Source organism: Balaenoptera ricei, chromosome 16, assembly GCF_028023285.1.
Source record: "Balaenoptera ricei isolate mBalRic1 chromosome 16, mBalRic1.hap2, whole genome shotgun sequence".
Taxonomy (NCBI): Eukaryota; Metazoa; Chordata; class Mammalia; order Artiodactyla; family Balaenopteridae; genus Balaenoptera; species Balaenoptera ricei.
The window spans coordinates 39,118,082-39,141,719 of NC_082654.1; the positions used below are offsets into that span (position 1 = coordinate 39,118,082).

Consider the following 23,638-nt stretch of genomic DNA (forward strand, 5'->3'; position numbering starts at 1 on the left):
GGCAAGCATATACAGTGGAGAAAAGACAGCCTCTTCAATAAGTGGTGCTGGGAAAATTGGACAGCTACATGTAAAAGTATGAAATTAGAACACTCCCTGACACCATGCACAAAAATAAACTCAAAATGGATTAAAGACCTAAGTGTAAGGGCAGACACTATCAAACTCTTAGAGGAAAACATAGGCAGAACACTCTATGACATACATCACAGCAAGATTCTTTTTGACCCAGCTCCCAGAGAAATGGAAATAAGAACACAAATAAACAAATGGGACCTAATGAAACTTAAAAGCTTTTGCACAGCAAAGGAAACCATAAACAAGACCAAAAGACAACCATCAGAATGGGAGAAAATATTTGCAAATGAAGCAACTGACAAAGGATTAATCTCCAAGATTTACAAGCAGCTCATGCAGCTCAATAACAAAAAAACGAACAACCCAATCCAAAAATGGGCAGAAGACCTAAATAGACATTTCTCCAAAGAAGATATACAGATGGCCTACAGACACATGAAAGAATGCTCAACATCATTAATCATTAGAGAAATGCAAATCAAAACTACAATGAGATATCATCTCACACCAGTCAGAATGGCCATCATCAAAAAACCTAGAAACAATAAATGCTGGAGAGGGTGTGGAGGAAAGGGAACACTCTTGCACTGTTGGTGGGAATGTAAATTGATACAGCCACTATGGAGAACAGTATGGAGGTTCCTTAAAAAACTACAAATAGAACTACCATACGACCCAGCAATCCCACTACTGGGCATATACCCTGAGAAAACCATAGGTCAAAAAGAGTCATGTACCAAAATGTTCATTGCAGCTCTATTTACAATAGCCAGGACATGGAAGCAACCTAAATGTCCATCGACAGATGAATGGATAAAGAAGATGTGGCACATATATACAATGGAATATTACTCAGCCATAAAAAGAAATGAAATGGAGGTATTTGTAATGAGGTGGACGGAGTTAGAGTCTGTCATACAGAGTGAAGTAAGTCAGAAAGAGAAAAACAAATACAGTATGCTAACATATATATATGGAATCTAAGGAAAAAAAAAAAAAAGGCCATGAAGAACCTAGTGGCAAGACGGGAATAAAGACACAGACCTACTAGAGAATGGACTTGAGGATATGGGGAGGGGGTGGGGTGAGATGTGACAGGGTAAGAGAGTGTCATGGACATATATACACTACCAAATGTAAAATAGATAACTAGTGGGAAGCAGCCGCATAGCACAGGGAGATCAGCTCGGTGCTTTGTGACCACCTAGAGGGGTGGGATGGGGAGGGTGGGAGGGAGGGAGATGCAAGAGGGAAGAGAAATGGGAACATATTGTATATGTATAACTGATTCACTTTGTTATAAAGCAGAAGCTAACACACCATTGTAAGGCAATTATACTCCAATAAAGATGTTTAAAAAAAAAAATTTTCACCATTATTATCTTAAATCTAGACTGGAAATCAGCAAAATATGGCCTGCATATTTGTGTATGGCCCAAACTAGGAATGGTTTTTATAATTTAGAATAGTTGAAAATAATCAAAAGAATAATAACATTTTGCGATGTGAAAAATTATACGAGAGTCAAATTTTGGTATATGTAAGTAAAGTTTTATTGAAACCCACCCACAGTCATTCACTTATATATTTTCTAGGTCTGCTTTTGACTATAATGGCAGAATGGAATTGTTGCAATAGAGATTGTATGGCCTGCAAACCTAAAATATTTATTCTCTGCTACTTTACAGAAAAAGGTTCCTGACCTCTGCTCTGGACAAACAAAGCAAGCCTTGATTATAGCATTTGCCCATTCCTATAGTCAAACAGACCCACCATCCTCAGCTGGGATTCCAGCCCAGATCTGTGCTCCCTCTTCACTCCATTGCTACAGCCTCAGTGGCTTGAAACAATAACATACTTCAGTTCTAACGGTTAGCAATGCATCAGATCACTATCTCAGATCCATGAAATTTCAAAGCAACTTACCCCTCTTTGCCTCTTGGGTAAATTGTTAACTCAGTTATAACTATACCTGCATTCCTTGTAATTTTATTTGCACGGTCCTTTCAGAAAAACAACCAGTTTTTTCAAATGTGGGGATTAGAACATTGAATTTTTTTTCTTTCTGGATGAAATATATCACTCTCACATATTCTGAGTTCTGAACAAAAGATATTTCCATATTTTTAAGTAGTTGAAAAGAATGGTATTATTTCAGACTTGCAGCATAAACACTGGATCACTCCATATTCAGAGTAAGCCTTATAGAAAAAACAGATGAGTGAAAGCACCCAAAGGAGTTGTGATATCAACAATATTCATTCCATCCCGAAATGTTACTGCATCATGAAGTGCAAAGAGGGCTTTAACAAAATGAGAATCCGGTCCTCCTATCTCAGTTAATTATTAAATGCTTTCCACCCATACTCACTACTCACTTCTCTGTTCACACTGTTATGTGAAATTTTTGCCTCCATTAAAATGAGCCAGCCGTCTTGGGAATGTTTTTTGAATAGAACCAAAAATAAAATACTAATAAATTGAACATGCATGTACTTGAAACATAAAAAGCACCTGTGTCTAATAGGAGTTCGAAATTATTATATCTAAAATCTTTAAACGCTATTCTAATAGGAAGCAATTATTTTACCTCATTTGTCACATGACAAGCTCAGCGATGTTGACTTAGGTAGCAGATTCACACCAGATACAAACATTCCCCAAAATGGTGGAGTTTTGAGGGTCTCAAACTAATTCATAGGACATTTTCCAAGTAAGTATGGAAAAAAATCATCTGTGGGATTCTGTAAACTTTTCCCTGCCTAAAAAAAACATTCTCAAACTTAGTCCTACTTATGCATTCTATTCCTTAATCCGTTTGGCCATAGACACCTTTTTTCATATTAGAATTCTGATGAGAAAGCATTAGCTAAACACATTGATGGTCTAATTATTGGGTTTTTTTACAAATACAAATTCCCAAGGTGGTGCAAAAAAAGTGAGGTTGAGTTGTTAAGATTAATTTGTTTTAGGCCCACCGTACAGTTGGCTAAGTCATGACAATGAAGCTAATGCACATAGTACTTGACACTATCCTAAGTGCTGTACATATATATTAACTTACTTAACCTTCAGGACAACCAATAAAGCAGGTAATATTGCTATGTTCTTTGTTTTAGAAGAGGAAATGAGGCACAAAGAAGTTAAATACCTAAGTAAATGGCAGAGTCAGGATTCAAATCCAGAGAATCTGGCTATGCATGCAACCCCTCCCATGCCTGTGCAGGAAATACTCTTTTTTAAAAAATTCTTTTCATTTATTTTATTTATTATTATCATTTTTTGGCCATACCACACGGCATGTGGGATCTTAGTTCCCCGACCAGGGATAGAAACCCCGCCCCCTGCGTTGGAAGAGTGGAGTCTTAACCACTGGACCACAAGGGAAGTCCATGAAATACCCTTTTAATAAAAAGTATTAAACAACAATGTTCACTACCTTGGAGTTGTTAGTAGAAAAGTCATTCTGCATAAGTGAAAAGAGGAAACTAAGTGGCTTTAGAGACTATCAATAATTTTTTATCTTAAAGCTTTAAAAGATATTCTTTTGAAATTTTTTCAAGTGCCTCCAACAACAAGAACTAACTCCCAGCTCCTGTACTATGTGTCCAGACAGACACCGGCTAGGGAAGGGGCATTTTTATTTACTAGCTTTGTTCGCATATGTTCATCTGGAGAACTTTTAAGACAACTTGTTCTCTTAAGTCGGTTTATGAGTCCTTGAAAATGTGTTCATAATGTCAGTTTGCTTAGCAAACCCTTTATTGGAGATGGTGTTTTTGCACTTATATCTTGAGCCCTGCCCAGGTTGAATAATCAGAAATCTCATATCAGTCCAAAGGAAGAAGCTTGACTTCTATAGAAAAGCAGGCATCAGAGCCTTTTATTGACCAAACTTCTTTCCTTGCTAGCTTCCAGGGTACAGAGAATAAATTAAGCATTATTTTAAAATCATAAATAAACTCTCCTTCCTGGGAGAGTTCTTTAAAGATATTCCTATAGATTCAACCAAAGCGCTGGAAAATGATAAAAACTCAGCAAACAAGAGTTCTTTTCAGGCTTGCCATTGCCTGTGATAGGAGGGTAGGTGATTCATCACTTACTTTTACTCCACAGTGAAAGGAACTTAAAATCCCTGGAACTTCCCCAGCCGACACGGAGGGAGGGGCTGATGAGGTGGCAACTTGTTGCACTTGAGTTTGATGTAACCTCGTTGAGTCAGGAGGTTTGCAATGTGGTCTTGGCTGTGCCGTGAGACAGAAGCAATGCTTAGAACAATCTCTTCTTTCTTTCTTTTTTTTTTTTTAACAACTTTTTGAAATATAATTCACATAGCATAAAATTCACCCATTCAAAGTGTACAATTCCATGGACTTTAGTATATTTACAGAGTTGTGCTGTACATCCATCACCAAAATCAAATTTAGAATATTTTCATTATCCCCAAAAGAAACCCTGCACTCGTTGGGCATCACCCCATAATTCCCCCATCCTCCAGTAGGCAACCACTAATCAACTTTTTATCTCTACGGATTTGCTTATTCTGGATATTTCATACAAATGGAGTCATAAAATATGTGGCCTTTTGAGTCTGGTTTCTTTCACTTAGCATAATATTTCAAGGTTCATCCATGTTGCAGCATGCATCAGTACTTCATTTCTTTTCATGGCTCCATTGTATGAAAATACCACTTTTTCTTTACCTATTATTGATGGACATTTGGGTAGTTTCCACCTTTTGGCCATTGTGAATGGTGCTGCTATGAACATTTATATGTGAGTTTTTGTGTAGACATATCTTTCCATTTCTCTTGGGTACACACCTAGGAGTGGAATTGCTAGGTCATATGCTAACTGTATGTTTAATGATTTGAGGAACTGCCAGACTGTTTTCTTAAGTGGCTGCGTTGTTTTACATTCCCACCAACAGGGTGTGAGTGTTCCAATTTCTCCATATCTTGGCTAACACTTGTTACTGTCCATCTTTTTTATTAGAGCTGTGCCGGTGGGTGTGAAGGAGTATCTCGTTGTGGTTTTGCTTTGCATCTCCCTGATGGCTAATGATGTTGAACATCTTTTCATGTGCTTATTGGCCATTTGTATAACTTCTTTGTAGAACTTCCTATCCATCCCACAGTTTTTTTTTTTTTAATAAATAAATTTATTTATTTATTTATTTATTTATTTATTTTTGGCTGTGTTGGGTCTTCGTTTCTGTACGAGGGCTTTCTCTAGTTGTGGCAAGCGGGGGCCACTCTTCATCGCGGTGCGCGGGCCTCTCACTGTCGCGGCCTCTCCCGTTGTGGAGCACAGGCTCCAGACGCGCAGGCTCAGTAGTTGTGACGCACGGGCCTAGTTGCTCCGTGGCATGTGGGATCTTCCCAGACCAGGGCTCGAACCCGTGTGCCCGGCATTGGCAGGCAGATTCCCAACCACTGCACCACCAGGGAAGCCCCATCACATAGTTTTTATCTGCTTTGGTTTCCCCTCTCACGGGAAAGGTATTGCAATACAATACCTGTCACTGGCTTTGTTCACCTTGTTACAAAACACAACCTCTAGCAAATCATGGGAACAGATTTATAAAGCATATGAATCAGTCAGTGATTATATGCGTTATCAAAGTATTGATTTTAACAGAGTTCAAGACTTCAGTAAAAACTTGAAGAGAGCTCAAAGTCCATTGCAAATGGCTTGTCTTAGGTCTCATAGACTCTAAAGGGCCCATTTTAAACTTCAAGGCATTATTCTTGAGCCTATCACTCAGAACAAGGTCCAGTCACAGAATATCAGAGGAAGCATTCCAAATAGATAGATCAATGAAATGGGATGGTCACATCATGTGACTCAGAGCCTTTCAAAACCCAAATTGGGTAACTGGCCATCACAATTTGCCTGGGAATGTCCTAATTTTAAGTCCTGGGAAACCCTTTAGTCCTGGGTAAACCCAGTTGGTTATTCACCCCAGAGCCACCCTCATACTCCCAGTTATGTAGGTAATAGAATTATAAATGAGGACACAGTAAAGAGCAGAGGCTACGTCTTCAGGCCTTGCTGGCAGCACCCGTTTGAATTCTGGACACATATTGGCTTGTGAATTTTGGCATGCTACTTTATCTCTGTGAGCCTCAGAGAAGTTCCAATGAGATATGGTGGGGTCAGACCTAATGGGCTTTAAGTTCAACCACATTAAGGGGACGTTTCATATCTAGTCAATGGTAACTTTGAAAATCCTTCAAATGCAAAACCAAGTACAATTCCATAAAAATACATGGTTTGGTGTGGTCAGTGTTGAAGGTAATTTTAACAGATTCTCTAACTCTTCATTGATTACTCTCAATGAATTCCTCCCTCTTTCTTCTATCGCCACTCTTATACCAACACCAGGAACAATAGTTTGACTTTTTGGCTCAAACCCTTGCAGTCACTCCCACAGTCTTCCTGAAGTTTTCAGATGACAAGTATTGCTGTTTTCAGGCACAGCTGTATCTACTTCTGGGCGGACACTCATCAGGTAGACTAGCAGGGCCGTTTCATGCATTATTTGAATTCTCTTTCTCTTTTTGCTAAGGACACACGAGACACGCGATAGAATTCTTGCAAGGTAAATGTGTGTATGTTGTGACTCCATTGTGAAGTATCTAAACCACTTACAGAGGGCTGAGTAAGCTTCAGTAGAAAGACCCTCAGACAGGTCCAAGAAGAGGTCAAAGCCCCCTGAATCTTTTTGTGATTGAGGTGGCAGCTCATAAGTTCCCCTCCCAAGGGAAGAGTAGCGTTCGAGAGTGCAGAGCCCAGTTCACAACTCTGGAATTGGTCCCACTTTGATGACTCTCCCACGGCCACTGTTCTGGAAGTCTGTCCAGGTCTGCCCCACCTGGCCTATCATTTCATACACAGATCAATGATTGGCATGTGTTAATGTGCTGGTCTCAGCACATTATCAATAACCAATGTTGTGGTTGGACCAGCCCTTGTGGTTCTTATTATGATTGCAAGATGTCCTTCAGCAATGACCACCAGGAAACGCTTAAAAAATAAAGGTTTATTATTTACAGGACCTGGAAATTACACAGCACACTTAGGGCCACACAGCAAGGTCACGGGTAGGGAAAGTGAGAGAGAGTGTGAGGGCCTGGGATTCTGCTTTTCCTGTGGTCAAGGCCTAGGGTTTTGAGGTCTGATTCCTTATTGGTGAATTTAAAACATAAGAGCAGAATTTAAAGCATGGAAAGAGAAAAACAAATGGTGCAAATAGTTATCAAAATCAACCAAGATCTCTAAAACAAAGGAGCCTCAACAGGGAGAGGTGGTCTGGCTCTTTAACTAACTGTGGCTGGCGATGTGTTTATTCCAGATAGCCATCTTTGAAGTGGATGCCTCTCTGTGGCAATCAAAGCTTAAGGTCAGGTACTTGCATTACAAAAAACAAAAAACAAAAAGACACAACCAACTGTCAACATTTACACTCCAGCATGCCATGGTCAGCTGGGTGCCCAGAAGAGCAGTTCAGTTCAATCAGTTGGTTCTAGAGTGTCAGGGTCTGCTCTGGGGAGTAGCAGGGCTCCAGAACTTGAGGTTGGTAATGACCTCAGGAAGAATAAAATACCCCTCCCCTTAACATCTAACAGGAATAGGTAGAAATAGAGTGGGAGGACAGAGGTACCATTTGCCAGGAAAACTAGAGCATTCAGAACTTTACCTGGAACTACAAAGTGGTACTTTGCCAATGCCATGGCTTTAGATTCTTTGTTACTGTTATTTTTATTTAGTCTTTGGGATGTTCCCCAGTGATGCCTTTTAATAAAAGGCAAACACTTTGTGTCAGCTGAAGCAGAAAGCCCTCATTGGCGAGGTAGCAAAAGACTGCAACAACTTAGATGCCCATCAGTAGAGGAATGGCTAAGAGGATTATGGTATAGTCTTCTATTAAAATACTAGGCAGTCATTAAAAAGAACAAGGTGGAGCCATCTTCTAATATGGACATATTCAGTGAACAAAACCAGGAACATGACAAGTACATTGATACTACCATTTATGTAAAAAGGGAAAGGGGAGCTATGGAGATAAGTACATACAGATATGCTTATACATATTTGTATTGAATATCTCTGGAAAGATGCATAAAAAACTATTAGTAGTGGTTGCCTCTTTGAAGAGGAATCAGGGATAGAAGACTTGCTTTCATTGCATGTTCTTTTGTACTGTTTGATTTTTTTTTTACATGTGCTTGTATTAAACTTAAAAAAATAATAATATGGGGACTTCTCTGGTTGTCTAGCAGTTAAGACTCCCTTAACCACAGGTTCGATCCCTGGTCAGGGAACTAAGATCCTACATGCTGCGTGGTGAGGCCAAAAATTTTTAAAAAAAAGGAAGTCCAATTACAAGAGAAAAAAACTCCTGCATCTCACCTGTATTAAAGCTGTATTAAAGCAGAGTGGTGAGCAATAGAATTCCTATTATTCTTTGGGTTTTTTTGTTTTGTTTTTTCTTTTCTGGCAAGAAAGTTTTACAATCTTTAAGTAAAGTAGTCCATATTTGAGTTAGACTGTTTCCCACATACTATTGAAAAAAATTTTCCAACAGTCTTTCAAAGACAAAGTATGAATCAGTTAACAATAGTGCCTGGATTGGAACTTAGAGTTACAATGGTCATGCTCATTTTACATTAATCCAACAGAAACTCTCACTTGATTCTTAGAAAATGAATATGTAATAAAGGCTGAAGAGGCAAATGATTTCATAAAAACAACTTCAAATTTCTATTAGTAGCAAAGACTAAAAACTATTTGAAAAACTGTCTGAGCCAGAATTTACAATCATAGAAAACATGAGTACACCCAGCTGATCAGAATTGGGTGAGATTTAAGTTTCCCTGAGGGAGGAAAAAATGACAATTTACATTGATCCTTCATTCATTCTACAAGGTTTTTACTGAGTCCTCACCCAGTTGATGCCAGGCACAGTGCAAGGTGCTAGAGATACAAATGGAAGGAGATATAGCTGTCATTTTTACTCACCCAGAATCCATTTCTCCCTTTCCTGGTGACAGCATCTTGATTTTCCTTTGGGAAAACACTCATTCCGTATTCTTGGTTCATGTGGTTCATTCAAGAGCGACTAGCCTTGCACCCTGCCCCCCATGACCACCACCAACCACAGGTACAGGAGGAGTAACTGGAAATTTTAAGCCCCTGGCCACAGTGCTGTGCATGGAACTCAAGAAAAGCAATCTGGGACTTCTGTGGAACTAGCAAGGAGATAAAGATCTCCCTCCAAAGGAGACTGAAGCTATGAGAATGTGAGGGGGCCAGTAGCTTGACAAGGAGACCAACAGAAACAAAAGTAGAGCAGAAGAGACAGAGTCTGGGTACCATCATTTGGATATTAGATCCAGCTACACCCAAACTAGATCGCCCCCTGGACTTTTTAGCGCTAGGAACTAATATTAGTTTTCTTTTTTCTTTTTTTTTTTTTTTGCTTAAATCAGTTTGAGTAATATATTTGTCACTTGAAACCAGAATGCTCCTGGCAAATAGAGGTGATACAAAACTGTTCCTTCCTCTAAGATGCTTGGGTCCTTCTGGAGGAGGCAGACATAAAGTAACTAAATAAGAATTAAGTTACTTTGTGACGGGTGGTGCTATGACAAGGTAGGTACCTGGTGCTGTGGGAACACAGAAAGGCACAGAAAATGTGGTGAGACATCTTAGAGTTGTAAATGGTATTAGAGTTTATGGAACTAATCCTCTCATTCAAATAAAGATTCTGAAGCCCAGACTCATTCAAGAGATGCAAAGGAGCTAAGAATGGTTCTGAACTGTAATCTACCCTCTAGCATGAAAGCAATTTTTAAGTAGCATTTTTTCCTAATAACTAAAAATTATACATACTCATTATAGAAAATTTAGAAAATATAAGAAAAGCCAAAGAATAACATAAAAATCACCCATGTTACTCACTCATCAACCAAGGATATCCACTGTTAAAATTTTGGTCAATACTCTTTCAATCTTTCTCCATGAATTCTTAAAAAAATTTTTTTTCAAAATGGGATCATATTTATTTGTTATCTGTTTCTTAAATTCAACACTACATTATAACATTTACCTATATTATTAGACACTTTTCCAAAAAATATTTAATTGGCTGCATAACCAATCTCCTCTTGGATGCTTAGGCTGCTTCCAGTTTATTACTATTATATGCAATACAGAGATGAATGCCCTTAGAGATAAATCTTTGTGGCCATCCTGATTATTTCTTTAGGACAAATTTCCATCCATGGAATTGCTAGATCAAAGAATTCACATATCTTAAAATAAAAGTTCACATTTCAATTTTAAGCCAGATAGGTAAATATTTTACAACACAAACTTAACTTTTACTAGAAGGGGCACAAAACTCAAGTCAGTTGCACACAAGAAGCTACATGTATTATAATAGTAGGGATTATCATCCTAAGGAGAGGAGGAGGGAATGATTTCACTGAGGCAGAATTCCTGCCTTTGGAGAGAGGAAGGAGGACATGGATACACAACTTGTACCTGTTAATGTGTAACAAGCTATAAAGTCTAAGCAGTAAGGTATTAAAAAGAAACATCATAAACATGAAGAGAGCTCTTCAACTTATCCTTCTTTATTTTATTTTATTTTTTGCCGCACTGCGTGGCTTGTGGGATCTCAGTTCCCTGACCAGGAATTGAATCTGGGCCACGGCAGTGAAAGCCCGGAATCCTAACCACTAGGCCACCAGGGAACTCCCCACTTACCCTTCTTTAAATCCATCCATTACACTTCCTATCTCCCAGAGTCGCTGACCCCAAGCACAAATCAGATCATGCCATGTCCTTGCCCAAACTTTTTCATGGCTCCCTACTGCCTCCTGACTACAATTCTTTATAGAGGCATTCGGGTCCCTGAAGATGTGATTGCAAAGCCATATTTCGAGCCTTATCTCCCCAAAGTAACCTGTCCCAATGCACCTAATGCTGTAGACACAGCCCCCTTACACTGAGGGGTCCCCACACGTGACCCACTCTATACCTTGGCCCACATTGTTCCCATTTTCTAGAATGACATTCTCCCCTATCTCTACTTGTTGAAACACTACCATTTTTCGAGGCTCAAATGTCACTCTCTCTGCAAAGCTTTCCAAGCTTATCTCAGCAAATCTCTCCTTCCTCCTGTTTAAGTTATACTTGACTGTGAGGTGCCAGATGTCCCTGTGCCCTGAAACAAACATCTCACTGGGCGTCCTCTCATCTACCAGCTCTGTGTCTAGTACATGCACATCACCAGTTAAATGTCTGTGGAATAATATTTTTCAGGTATTAAACACATGAAATGGTACAAAATTTACTAACCTAGCAGGATTGTATTTAATTTATTCTCCGTTGTTATGTCGTTATTTTAGCCATTCTGTTCTTAAGCCCAGCCTTCCTAAGCAATCAAAAAGAGGCTCATTCTTGGTGGGTGGGGTGGTGTTTGTAATGAACTTCAGCTTGAAATACAGCCTTTCAGCATTTACTGGCAGTGGGAAATTCCACATTATGCTTAGAGAGATTCTGGAAACTGATTTGAAATTGGACATTATATTTTATTTCAAGGAAACATGAATAAGGCTTGTACTAAAAAAAACTGAACTAAATAAATGTGTTATGTTTTCCCCTCACACTCCCCCAACACACACAGAAATCTGTGTGTCGAGTGCAACCCTTCCCTTAACAGAACCCCATGAAATGAATCTCTAGTGTCCAACTGACGAAACAGTTTTGAAAAGGGCTTTAGAACAGCTCGACTCGGTGCTGAGACCTCAGGACGAGATGAACCAAGAGAGCCTTGTCCAACTGTTGAATTGCTTTTTATGCACTTCACTCTGCCAGAAGCAGCTGAAGAATGTAGCTCAGTGTGTTTCATTACACACTGTGGGTAGTTGGTATGAGTGAGGTTGACATCAGATACTTGCCAATGAAGAAATCTGCAGTGCATTTCCTAGGCTGCCTCAAAATGTAGGATGTGCAGAAATGCAGGTACATTCAGAATGGACGGGTTTTAAAAAGCTAGAGTTGTCGTTGGAAACTGTTCCAAGAAGAGGGGCACATCCAACATCTCAGCGAGAAGCCCAGGAGCCTCTTCACAGGGGGCTCGCGCTCACCTCCTCTGTCGTTTGCAGGCTTTGAGCTGGAAGCTGGGGCGTGGAGAGGGACCACACGCACCTCTGTCCTCACCGTGCTGTCAGTGCAGGGGAAGGCAGAGCGCTCTACAAATAACTGAATTCTGGGCGATCGGTGAATCCTGTGTATGCCACGGAGGTAACAGAGAGGGAAGCGGCGGGAATTCTGGGACCAAGCAAACAGGACAGACTTCACAGATTTCACAAGGCATGTGACGCGTGCGCTGGATTTGGCAGGATAAGCAAGACTTTGCCAGTGGATGGGGGGCATAGGGCAGCCCAGGCAGATGGAGTGGTGTGTACAGAGAGGCACAGCAGCGTGAAAACACCTGCTCAGGGTAGGGAATTATAAGTGCTTCAGGGAATTACCACGGAAACATAAAGTAGAAGGTGATGGAGAGGCAGGAGGCTAGGCTGGTGCAAAAGGAAGGGCTGAGGTCATAAAAGATGCAGCCAGCCATGTGGGCCAGGAGCTTCAGCTTTGCTCCATTCTGTGAAAGATACTTAAGCCATTAGTAGCATGGCCAGATTGGTACTCTGAAAGGCCTCTCTGTGGGAAAGTAGCTGTCTTGACAATCTGGATTTGGCCCTCCAGATCAGATCCACCCTCTCCTCCCTACTCGGTGCCTCAGGATGCTGACCTCTGCAGACAGCATCCACGGGTTCCTTTTCCCCCAGCTCGCTTGTTGTGTTTGGCAAGCGCTGGTGGGAAGCCAAAGGGAGAAGGAGTGGTTAGGTACTGTATTATTCAGGGCTCTCCAGGGAGACAGAACCATATGTGCAAATATGTAATTATATATGTATGTATATATATGCATATATGTATTACCCATGTGTTTATATATATGTGTATATGTATGTGTTATATATATATGTATATGAAGAGAGAGAGGGAGAGAGAGAGAGGGAGAGAGAGAGAGAGAGAGAGCGAGCCTCACATGATTGCAGGGGCTGGCAAGTCCAAAATCTGCAGGGCAGGCCGTCAGGCTGGAGACCCAGGGAAGAGCTGCTACAGTCTTGAGCCTGAGGGCAGTCTGGAGGCAGAATCCTTCCTCCTCTGGCAACCTCAGTCTTCTTCCCTCTAAGGCCTTCAACTGCTTAGATGAGGCCCACTTACATTATGGAGGCTTATCTGCTTTACTCCAAGTCTACTAATTTCAGTGTTAATCCCATCTAAAAAAATACCTTCCTAGCAACATCAAGACTGCTCTTTTACCAAAAACTGGGTACCACGGCCTAGCCAAGTTGTCACATAAAATTAACCATCACAGGTACAGTACTTATTGCCTTTGCTCCCTCCCTGCCAGGCTGCAGGTTGGTACTGGCTGCACTGTTTCTGTTGGCAGGCCCTGACCTTCAGCTACAGCTCTCTCCTTGACCTCGACACAGGAGTGGTAACTGATGTCCTGCTGTTGCTAGTTCTTAGCTTTTTTCACCCTGTCCACAACCTTGTAAACAGTCCCTTCATAGACTATCCTCAAGGACACCATCTCGTTATTGTATTCCTTGGCTGTTAGGATCCTGACAGAGACTCTGTGCCACCTTAGGGTTCATAATATTGAAAAACAACCCCCCCAAGAATGCATGACCCAACCAGACACAAATCTTCACTGGACTGTAATCTCTACAAGGATGTGGATCATTTTGTTCAGGGTTCTATGCGCCTGTTACACAGTAGATGCTCAATAAATATTAATTGAATGAATGAACAATGAACATATATGTTCATTGAATGAACATATATGTCTTCTTATAGAGAAGACATATATGAATCTATGGTTAGAAGCCCCCAAAGAGAATAATATATTCAACAGGCATGCAAGTTTCTAAAAATGAAAATAGTAAAAATAAAGCTGCAAATGAGTTCAATGAGAATAAAAGCAATTTTCTTGATAGTTCTAAAGAAAAAAGTGTGGCCAAATAGGTAGCTTTCTAATGAGGGAACATTTTTGAAAGAACACGCACAACAGAAACCTAGAAGAGTCAAGATGTATTGCTTAACTAAGGACAAATCCCCGAAACCAATATATCCCTTATCAGAAAAGTATCGGGAGACTATAATCCAGATTGCATGAAAATACTAAAGTAGACAGAAGGACCATGGCAGCACGATGCTGGAACAAGAGAGGGAAAGAGGGAGGGCCAAAGTGGGATGACAGAATCACTCAAGCACCGTTTTACAGTCCTCTTTCCAACAAAAGTCTTCAAGTGAAGTGTGAAGGGCACTCACTCTAAAGAGGAGAACTGATGCTCCAGGTGGAAAAGAAAAAGTGAGGATACTTGGCCATGTAAAAGGAACTCATTTTCTCATCTCCAGGTGACCTACAAGACCAAAGGCTGAAAGAAATGGCAGATGTGGTTTCAGAGATGTTATAGTCATCTCTTTCATCTCGGGGGTCTTCAAACACCGTCCCTCTGCCTGGAACAGTACATGTAGCCTTCTTACCTACCTGACCTTACCAGCCCCTCAGCAGAGATCGCATCTCCCCTGGGAAGTCTTTCTAGACCCTCAAGAATGCTTAGTGCCTTCCCAGCTGTTCTCCCACTGTGGTTCTCCTCCGAACCCCAGGTGGGTATCAAGCCATTCATCACTATACTCCCAGCACAGTTCTGGGCTATAATCTACCTGAGGGCAGAGACTGGGTCTTCTTCACCACAGTCTCCCCAGTGCCAGCACTTGGTAGTAATAATAGTCACAACCATAATTACTATACCTAAGATACTGTTTTAGTTTCCCAAGGCTGTTGTAACAAAGTCCCACAAACTGGATCTCATAGTGTTGTCTCACAGTTCTGGAGGCTGGAAGTCTGAAATCAAAGTGTTGGCAGGACCATGTTCCCTCTGAAACCTGTAGGGGAATCCTTCCTTGTCTCTTCCTAGCTTCTGGTGGTGGCTGTCAGTCCTTGGTGACATTTTCCTGCTCTTATAGACACCTATTATATTGGATTAAGGCCCACCCTAATGACCTCATCTTAGCTTGATCACATCTGCAAACACTCTATTTCCAAATAAGGTCACATTCACAGACACCAAGGGTCAGGACTTCAATATATTTTGGGAGCAGGGGTGCAGGGAACAGTTTAACCCAGAACAGATACACTGAGAGCTTACTGTGGGCAGGGACTGTTCTCAGTGTTTCACATTAACTCGTTTAATCTTTACAACATCCTTGTGAGGTAGGGATGACTACCATGCCCATTTGATAGACAAAGGAACTGAGGTAAAGGGAGGTGAAATAATTTGTCCAAGTCCAAATGTAAAACAAGCGGAGGAGGGAGAACGTCTCTCCCGCCCCCTTCCCCCTTTCCTTCTCCTTCTTCTTGAGTAACTAGAAAACTAACTTATGGGGATGGCTTACATAGTGCTCCTCAAACTTTGAGGTGCCTACAAATCACTTGGGGATCTATCATCGGTAGATTCCAATTCAAGAGGTCTGAGGTAGGAGAGGAGATTCTGTCTTTCCAACCAGCTTCCAGCTGCTGCTGCGGATCTACAAACCACACTAGGATTAGGAAGAGCATTGTGTTCCCAGGCGCTGGCCGTAACGGAAGTACTAATTCTCAGGACTCACTTAGAACCTACTGACTCAAGAGTCAGAGGAGTGGGGCCTCGGAATCTATGTTTTAAAGGAGGAGATTCTGAAAGGCAATTCTGATGTCTGGGCAAACTACTGGCCTAGACAAGCTAAATGTGGATGTGAATCGGCCTGTTACAAAGTCTTTCCTGATTACACTGTAGCTAAGATCAAAACATTTGAGCTAAATGATGGTAATCAGGACATTTAAAACTGTTTGGGTAACTGTATCTCCAAAATATGTCAACCCAGAAGCAATCTCTTAGATGAGTGGTCTGACCCTGCCCTAGATAAGATATATGTTAATGATTTACATGAGATCAGAGAAACTATGCTTATCAAGTTTTTATATGGTAAAAGGATGGGTGGGAAAACTAATGTGATTGCTAAAAGAAAATCAAGATTTAATAGACAGCTATTAGTCTAATAGTGAGATGTGAAGTAGTCATAATAAGGTAAAGTTCTCCAACCAGGTTTATAAAATGAACTGTGGAAGTAAAAAATGGAGAAAACCTGGTTTGATCATTTTTCATATAAAAAGGACCTAGAGAGTTTAGTTGCTCACTAATTTAATATAAATCAAAGATGGCCTCTTAAATGCTTCCAGCTTAAAAGAGTTTGGGATTTCAATAATGTTCAGAACAAGATGCATTCATATATTGTCAAGGGTTTGCCTCATCTCCCAGAGGGTTTTGTTTTCTTTTCCTCTTTCTCAAAAATAGAAATAATTAATTATGTCCAGATTTAAAATCCTTCTTTTAATGTGGCTTGATGCTGCTGAAAATAATACCTTGGCATAAGAAGAATATTTGTTGTTTCATTAAATATATATTGATTAAGCACCTAACATTGACAATAATTAATAATGATAATAGCTAACACTTATAGTACTCATATAGTACTGTGTGTCAGTTTTTGGTCTTAGCACATATTAGCCCATTCAACCTTAGCCATAACCCAATAAACTATGATAGTATTATCCCTATTCTACAGATGAGGAAACTGAGTCACAAAGACAGATATTCAATAACTCCTCTGAGGTTACACAGCTAGAGAAGGGCAGAGACAGGATTCAAACCCAGACAGCCTGGCTCCTGGATTACAGCTCTAAAACACTATACCAAATCATGTCTTTTATGCTACATTGTAAGATACAGTCTCAGGGCTAACTATCCATTAAGCATAATTTCTAGACCTCCACAATACTTTAGAGGCTCACTAAATTGTTTAAATTTCTTTTAAAATCAAAAGAAAAAAATGAACTTGGGATTGAAGAAAATAATTATTTTTCTTATATCAGAGAAAAAGGAAAGTTTTAGCACCCATGAACATGCATTACGGTAGGAGGAGACCCATAGGCCCAAAACGTGTCGGGCCCATGAAAGTTGATATGCAGTCCTGACAGCTCTACCTGTAGAAATTTTAAAAACATATTTCTATGAGAAGGCAGTCTTTTATTTTTCACCCCTCCCACACATCCTTCCATGTGATTTGTGCCTTTTTTTTTTTTTTTTCCCCAATACCCTGCCACCAAGTTCAGCTGATAGCTGGGTACAAACCTGTGTCCCTTTCAACTTCTATCTGCTGGCCTGGAGCATGTGGGCTGGTTAAAGCTGGAAATCTTTACTGACATGTGGAGGAATTCTGTGCTTTTTTTTCTTAGACTCTTCTGAAAGGTAAATGGTCACAATCATGCTTTTGGAAAGACAGTACTTTAACTTGGCCTTGTGAATAAACTGGTGCTCTTCTTCCTTTGAGGTGACTTGAGGGGAAGGGGAGTAACGGAGAGGGAATTCCAGGTGCAAGCAAGAACATGATCAAAGGCGTGGAAGCAGGGAGACAGGGGAAAGAGTAATCCAGCAAGGGTGTGGGAGAGGATGAGTGTGGCAGGTCAGAAATGGTTTATTCCACCTCCTTGCTAGAAGAATTGGACCTCTAGAGAATATGGGGGAAGGCAGTTTGAGATAGGGCAAAAGAGTACAAAATCCGTTTTGTACTGGAGAAGACAATCTTGTCTGGAAGGGAAAAGGATTTCCGTAAGGACTGATGCACAGAGCCTTGGGGGTTGGAAGGCATCCAAACTGCTTGTCAGGAAAGTAACATTTATCCTGGGATGGTAAGTGAGAAGGAGGCATGACTGCTATTTTGCAACGCAGATGTAAAACACTTCCCGGAAATGGAAATAACACAGGCAAGGAAGGATCCTTCTAGGGAAATTTGATCTGTATAGCGCATGAAAGATTCTAGAAAGAGGATTTGCAGATGTGAAAGGCCCTAGAGCATACAGTTGAAAGTTTGAAAGCTGACTAGAGGTTAACAACTCAAAGAATTAGAGAAGATAAGGATTTTATAGCATAGTCTTTAAAAATCTCTATTTTTGCTGTACTCAGCTTTCCAATTTAATTAGCATACATTCACAGAAATTCCAAGGGGGAGGTGCGGAATGATGTTATTAGAACTCAACTAATGCAAAAGGCAAGCATTTCTGAAAGAAACATTTTCTCGGTAGTGGTAACTGCCCTCACACCAGAGCAAGAGGGGCCTCTACCCCAGCCCTGCCCCTTCAGGCTCCCACACTTCGAAGTGCCTTCCTTGAAATTTTCTAAGTCCCTTTTGGTCTGGGACCTGGACTGACACCCACTTGGCCATGTATCTGTTTTCTTCTCTGAAGAGTGTTCTCTGGACTCTGTCCCATGCCCGTGGGGCCAAACATATGCCCCTAAGAGCTCTGAAACTCATACCTACGGGGTCCTCACAGGGGTCTGTGGCCTGGCTCCAGTTCTGGAAGGGTGGCCTGAATCGCTCCTGCCTAGGACCTGGCTTTGCATCCTTTGCTTCTTGCTGAATTTACAATCTTGCATTGATGTGTGACAATGTGCATAGAGTAATGCCAACCAGAGAAGCTCATCCGAGCCTCAGGGTTTTCACTGGGGCTCCATTATGTAGACATGACTGGTTGATTGACTGATCACCCACATGGTTGAATTCAGTCTCCAGACTGGCCAGACATTCCCCCACCCCCCATCACCAGGGCCAATGTTGTGACTGGACTGCCTTCTTTGGTTCTTATTATGATTGCAGGACACATCTCAGCAAAACCATCAGGGAACTTTGACGAACAAGATTTATTACTCACAGGTCCTGGAGGGTACAGGGCGTGCTACAAGGCCACACAAGGTCGTGGGTAGAGAGAGAGGGAGGGAGCATGGACCTGGGGTTCTGCTTTTATTAGTGCTCAAGGGTGGGGTACCAAAGGTTTCATGAGTTCACCCTTTTTTTGGCAAAGTTAAGGCATAAGAGTAGGAATAAGGTGTGGGAAGGGAGAAGCAGACCCCTCAAGTGGTCAGTTATCTAGGTCACCCAGGGCTTTCTAAAAGGGGGAATTCGGGCTTCGCTGGTGGCGCAGTGGTTGAGAATCTGCCTGCCAATGCAGGGGACACGGGTTCAAGCCCTGGTCTGGGAGGATCCCACATGCCGCAGAGCAACTAGGCCTGTGAGCCACAACTACTGAGCCTGCGTGACTGGAGCCTGTGCCCCGCAACAAGAGAGGCCGTGATAGTGAGAGGCCCCCGCTTGCCGCAACTAGAGAAAGCCCTCGCACAGAAACCAAGACCCAACACAGACAAAAATAAATAAAAATTAAAATTTTTTAAAAAATAAATTAATAAAGGGGGGAATTCATGGATGGGGACGGTGCACAACCTGGTTCCTTATCTAGTTGTTTCTATAATAAGTTCCTCACACAGCTGGCAATATGTTTATCAGAGATGAATGTCTTTGAAATGGATGCCTCAGCAACCAAAAGCTTAATGTCAGGCACTTACATTACAATCAAAAAGTTTAATATTAGGCACTTACACCACACATGTTCTGAGTATGTAGTCAGACACTGACTGTTTGATTAGTATCTCCTAAATTCCTAAACAAAAACTTTAAAAAACTGCCCTTAAAATACAAGAAGTGATTATAAGAAAAGAATATTTTAACAAACTTAATAGAACTTATTGTCCCCTTTTATAGAATGGAAAGCAAGTTTAAATGAGTCTATGTATTTTTTTCTAGTTGTAAAAATATATTTTTTTAAAGACATGGATTGCAGAAACTACGACTTGACCTCAAGAATTTGGACAATCTGTTTGCTGCCTCTTCCAAAATATTTCTATATTTTTAAAAACCTATTTTTTCATATAGATGTTTATTGTTTATAGGTTTTTGAGGAATTATGTGTTGTAGGAACACAGATGATTAAACATTAACAGGAAAAATACTTCCAAAAAGAATAGAAGATGGGGGAAATCTTTAACCCTACCATGAAGAGGTCAATATGACATCTCCATTCTTCCTATTTTATTTTATTTATTTATTTTTTTTGAGGTGTCCTTTCCTTTTTTTTTTTTCTTTTTCTTTTTTTTTTTTTATTGAGGTATAGTAGATTTATAATATTGTTAGTGTCAGGTTTACAACAGCAAAATGTTTCTTTAAATTGTGACACATATCTAAAGCTAATTTCTCTGGACTTCCTTGGCGGTCCAGGGTAAAGAATCCGCCTTACAATGCAGGGGATGCAGGTTCAATCCCTGGTCGGGGAACTAAGATCCCACATGCCGCGGGGCAACTAAGCCCGTGCGCCACAACTACTGAGCCTGCGTGCCTCAACTAGAGCCCGCGTGCCACAAACTACAGAGCCCACACGCTCTGGAACCCGCGTGCCACAACGACAGAGCCCATGTGCCCTAGAGCCTGCGCGCCACAACTAGAGAAAAGTAAACCTGCACGCCATAGCTAGAGAGAAGCCCACGCACCACAACGAAGAGTCCACGCGCCAAAACGAAAGATCCCTCATGCCTCAACAAAGATCCCGCGTGCTGCAACTAAGACCCGTCACAGCCAAAAGTAACTAAAATAAATAAATAAATAATAAATAAATCTTTAAAAAAAAAAAAGATAATTTCTCTGTGTTATCTTGGAGTCCACCTTATAGAAATACCAGTGACTTGATCTAGATAAACTTTGTACCAACCGTGACTTTTTCTTATTCCTGCCAGTCCTTTGTATCTCAAAGCTCCAGTTCATTCAGTACAGTAGTCATTGCTCTGGATTAGGCTGTACCGCAGATACAAAAATAAATAAAGTAGGAAATCACAGTCTAGTGAAGAGTAAATAAACAACCACAAAGGAAAACAGAATCTGATAAGTGCTCTAACCCAGCAGCAAAGTTTTTATGAAGCATACAGGGAAGAGGAAATTATTCAAACTGAAGGTCAGAAAAAAGGGCCACAGGAGAAAGTATTATTTTATGTTTGCTGTAAAGCTAAAAGAATTTGACAGGGACTGGCTTTTCTTACAAAGATCTAGTTTCTTTATTGATCAGGTTTACAAAAGAAAGTCTGCTCTCAAACTGAGAGTAATTCAAGAGACTTTTTATCCACTGGGGAGAGTAGGACCTGGGCCAGGAAAACTTGGGCCAGATTCAGTTGGTTAAGCGGAGGTTTCTAGAAATGAGAAAATTCCAAGACTTAACTCCTAAGATTTACTCCTGTCGTTTCTCAGAACATGTAGAGTGGGCGCTTTGCGTCACGTGGTAAAGGTCGACCTGGAGGCTGAGTTCAACTATGTGGGCAATCAATCAATCTATCAATCAATCACATCTACACAATGGAGACCCAATAAAAACTCTGAATACTTCTTTTTTTTTTGGCTGCGCTGTCCGGCATGCTGGATCTTAGTTCCCCCACCAGGGATTGAACCCGTGCCCCCTGTAGTGGAAGTGCAGAGTCTTAACCCCTGGACTGCCAGGGAAGTCCCTGAATACTTCTTAAATCAATACATTGTACATCTGAAACTTTTTAAAAAATTAAATTAAAAATTTTAAAAACCTCTGAACACTGAGGCTCTGATGTGCTTCTCTGGTTGGCAACACTCTTTGCACACTGTCACACATCGATGCCAGGAGGGTAAGGCATCCTGACTCCACAGGAGAGGACAATGGAAGCTTTGCATTGGGTACCCCTCAAACTCTGCCCAATGTGTCTCTTTCTTTAGCTGATTTTAATCCTTTCCTTGTAATAAACCATAACCATAAGCATAAGAACGTTCAGTGAGTTCTATGAGTTCTCTGCGCAAGGTATTAAATCTGAGAGTGATTTTGGGATCCTCTGAAGTTGCAGTTGGTGTCAGAAGTGAGAGCAATCTTGGGGACTGTTCCTGTTAACTTTGTAGTTGGCTGAAACTCCTTAGAGTGGGTGTGGGAAGTGAGGGCAGTCTTCTGTGGAAACTGGGCCCTCAAACTTTGCAGTAGGGCTAACTCTGGGCAAATATTTACAAAAATCCACCAGGTATTAAGCTGCAGAACATGTCTCAACAAAGGGCAAGAATTAGTAATATGAAGATCACTTTTTCTGACAAAAATGTGTCCATCTTAAAAATCAATAAAAACAACAAATAAAGACCCCCCCATATATTAGGAATTTTAAAACTGTACTATTAAGTAGTTTATGGATCAACATAGAAATTATATGGAAATTAGAAAATACTTGAAAACAAGTAATATTAAAAATACTATCCAAACTTGTAGATGCAAATAAAGCCACTCTTTGAAGAAAAGTTAAACACATTAGAAAAAAGAAATGTTAAAAGTTAAAAACACCCAACTTGGTAGGTTTGAGAAAGAACACCAGAATGACCCCTAAAAATCTAGAAAGAAGGAAATAATAAAAGTAGAAGAAACTAATGAAATAAAAAGAAAAAACCCAACAGATTATATTATGAAGTTTTAACTAACATACTGTCAAAGTGGACATTAGCTTAAAAATACTTACTGCAAAGAAACCACAGGTTGAAGAGGATACTAACAATGTAAACACAAGTAACAATAAAATTGAAGAGCTGACATTTCTCACACTTCCTAGTACAATCTTTACAGAAGGAAATTAGGTCCCCTCTAAACAGCAAGCTAGTAAACTTGAGGTATGGAAAAAACATTTTGTAAAGGAATCTTTGAAAATGTATCCATTGTCCTGCAGTTTTTGTTGCTAAAATTACATAAATGTAATAACACTGTCTAAATACTCTCATAGTTGCACTTTTGAGAATATGGAAGGAGAATTTGCTAACCTGTTTTAAAAATCTTCTAAATGAAGAGTTTTAGTGAGTTTTGTATATATGTGTTAAAAAGGGGAAAAATGCAATGTGTAACTATTGGTTTGCAAGAACAACTCACAGACATCAGAAAAGATGGAAATTCACTAGCCAGATCTTCAGCCAAACATTTGCACAACTGGTGAATGTGATAGAAAATTATGAGTAAAAGGAGCCAATGATGAATTTTTTTTTCCATTTGATCTAAGAATCTTCGTGAGTTATTGTTTCAGCAGAGACATACATTAAGAACCAGGTAATGAGACATATAGATCAATGGAATAGAATTGAGAGTTAAAAAAAAAATACATTTACAGTCAGCTGATTTTTTTTTAACATCTTTATTGGAGTATAATTGCTTTACAATGTTGTGTTAGTTTCTGCTGTATAACAAAGTGAATCAGCTATATGCATTCATATATTCCCATAACCCCTCCCTCTTGCGTCTCCCTCCCACCCTCCTTATCCCACCCCTCTAAGGGGTCACAAAGCACCGAGCTGATCTCCCTGTGCTATGCGGCTGCTTCCCACTAGATATCTATTTTACATTTGATAGTGTATATATGTCCATGCCACTCTCTCACTTCGTCCCAGCTTACCCTTCCCCCTCCCCATGTCCTCAAGTCCATTCTCTATGTCTGTGTCTTTATTCCTGTCCTGTCCCTAGGTT

At 40.5% G+C, this 23,638-nt stretch overlaps 1 protein-coding gene across 5 annotated transcripts in view; it reads right to left on the minus strand.

The window, feature by feature from the left end:
• PAPSS2 (3'-phosphoadenosine 5'-phosphosulfate synthase 2) overlaps positions 1–23,638 on the minus strand; it is a 203,454-nt gene that overhangs the window by 100,986 nt on the left and 78,830 nt on the right. Inside the window, exon 6 of one of the 5 annotated variants that reach the window (XM_059901016.1) lies at positions 4,202–4,322. The exons of the other annotated variants lie outside the window; for them this stretch is intronic. The gene's annotated coding sequence lies outside the window, so the exon portion shown is untranslated. Of the gene's footprint in view, positions 1–4,201; positions 4,323–23,638 lie in introns of those variants that run through there. 5 annotated transcript variants of the gene reach the window in all.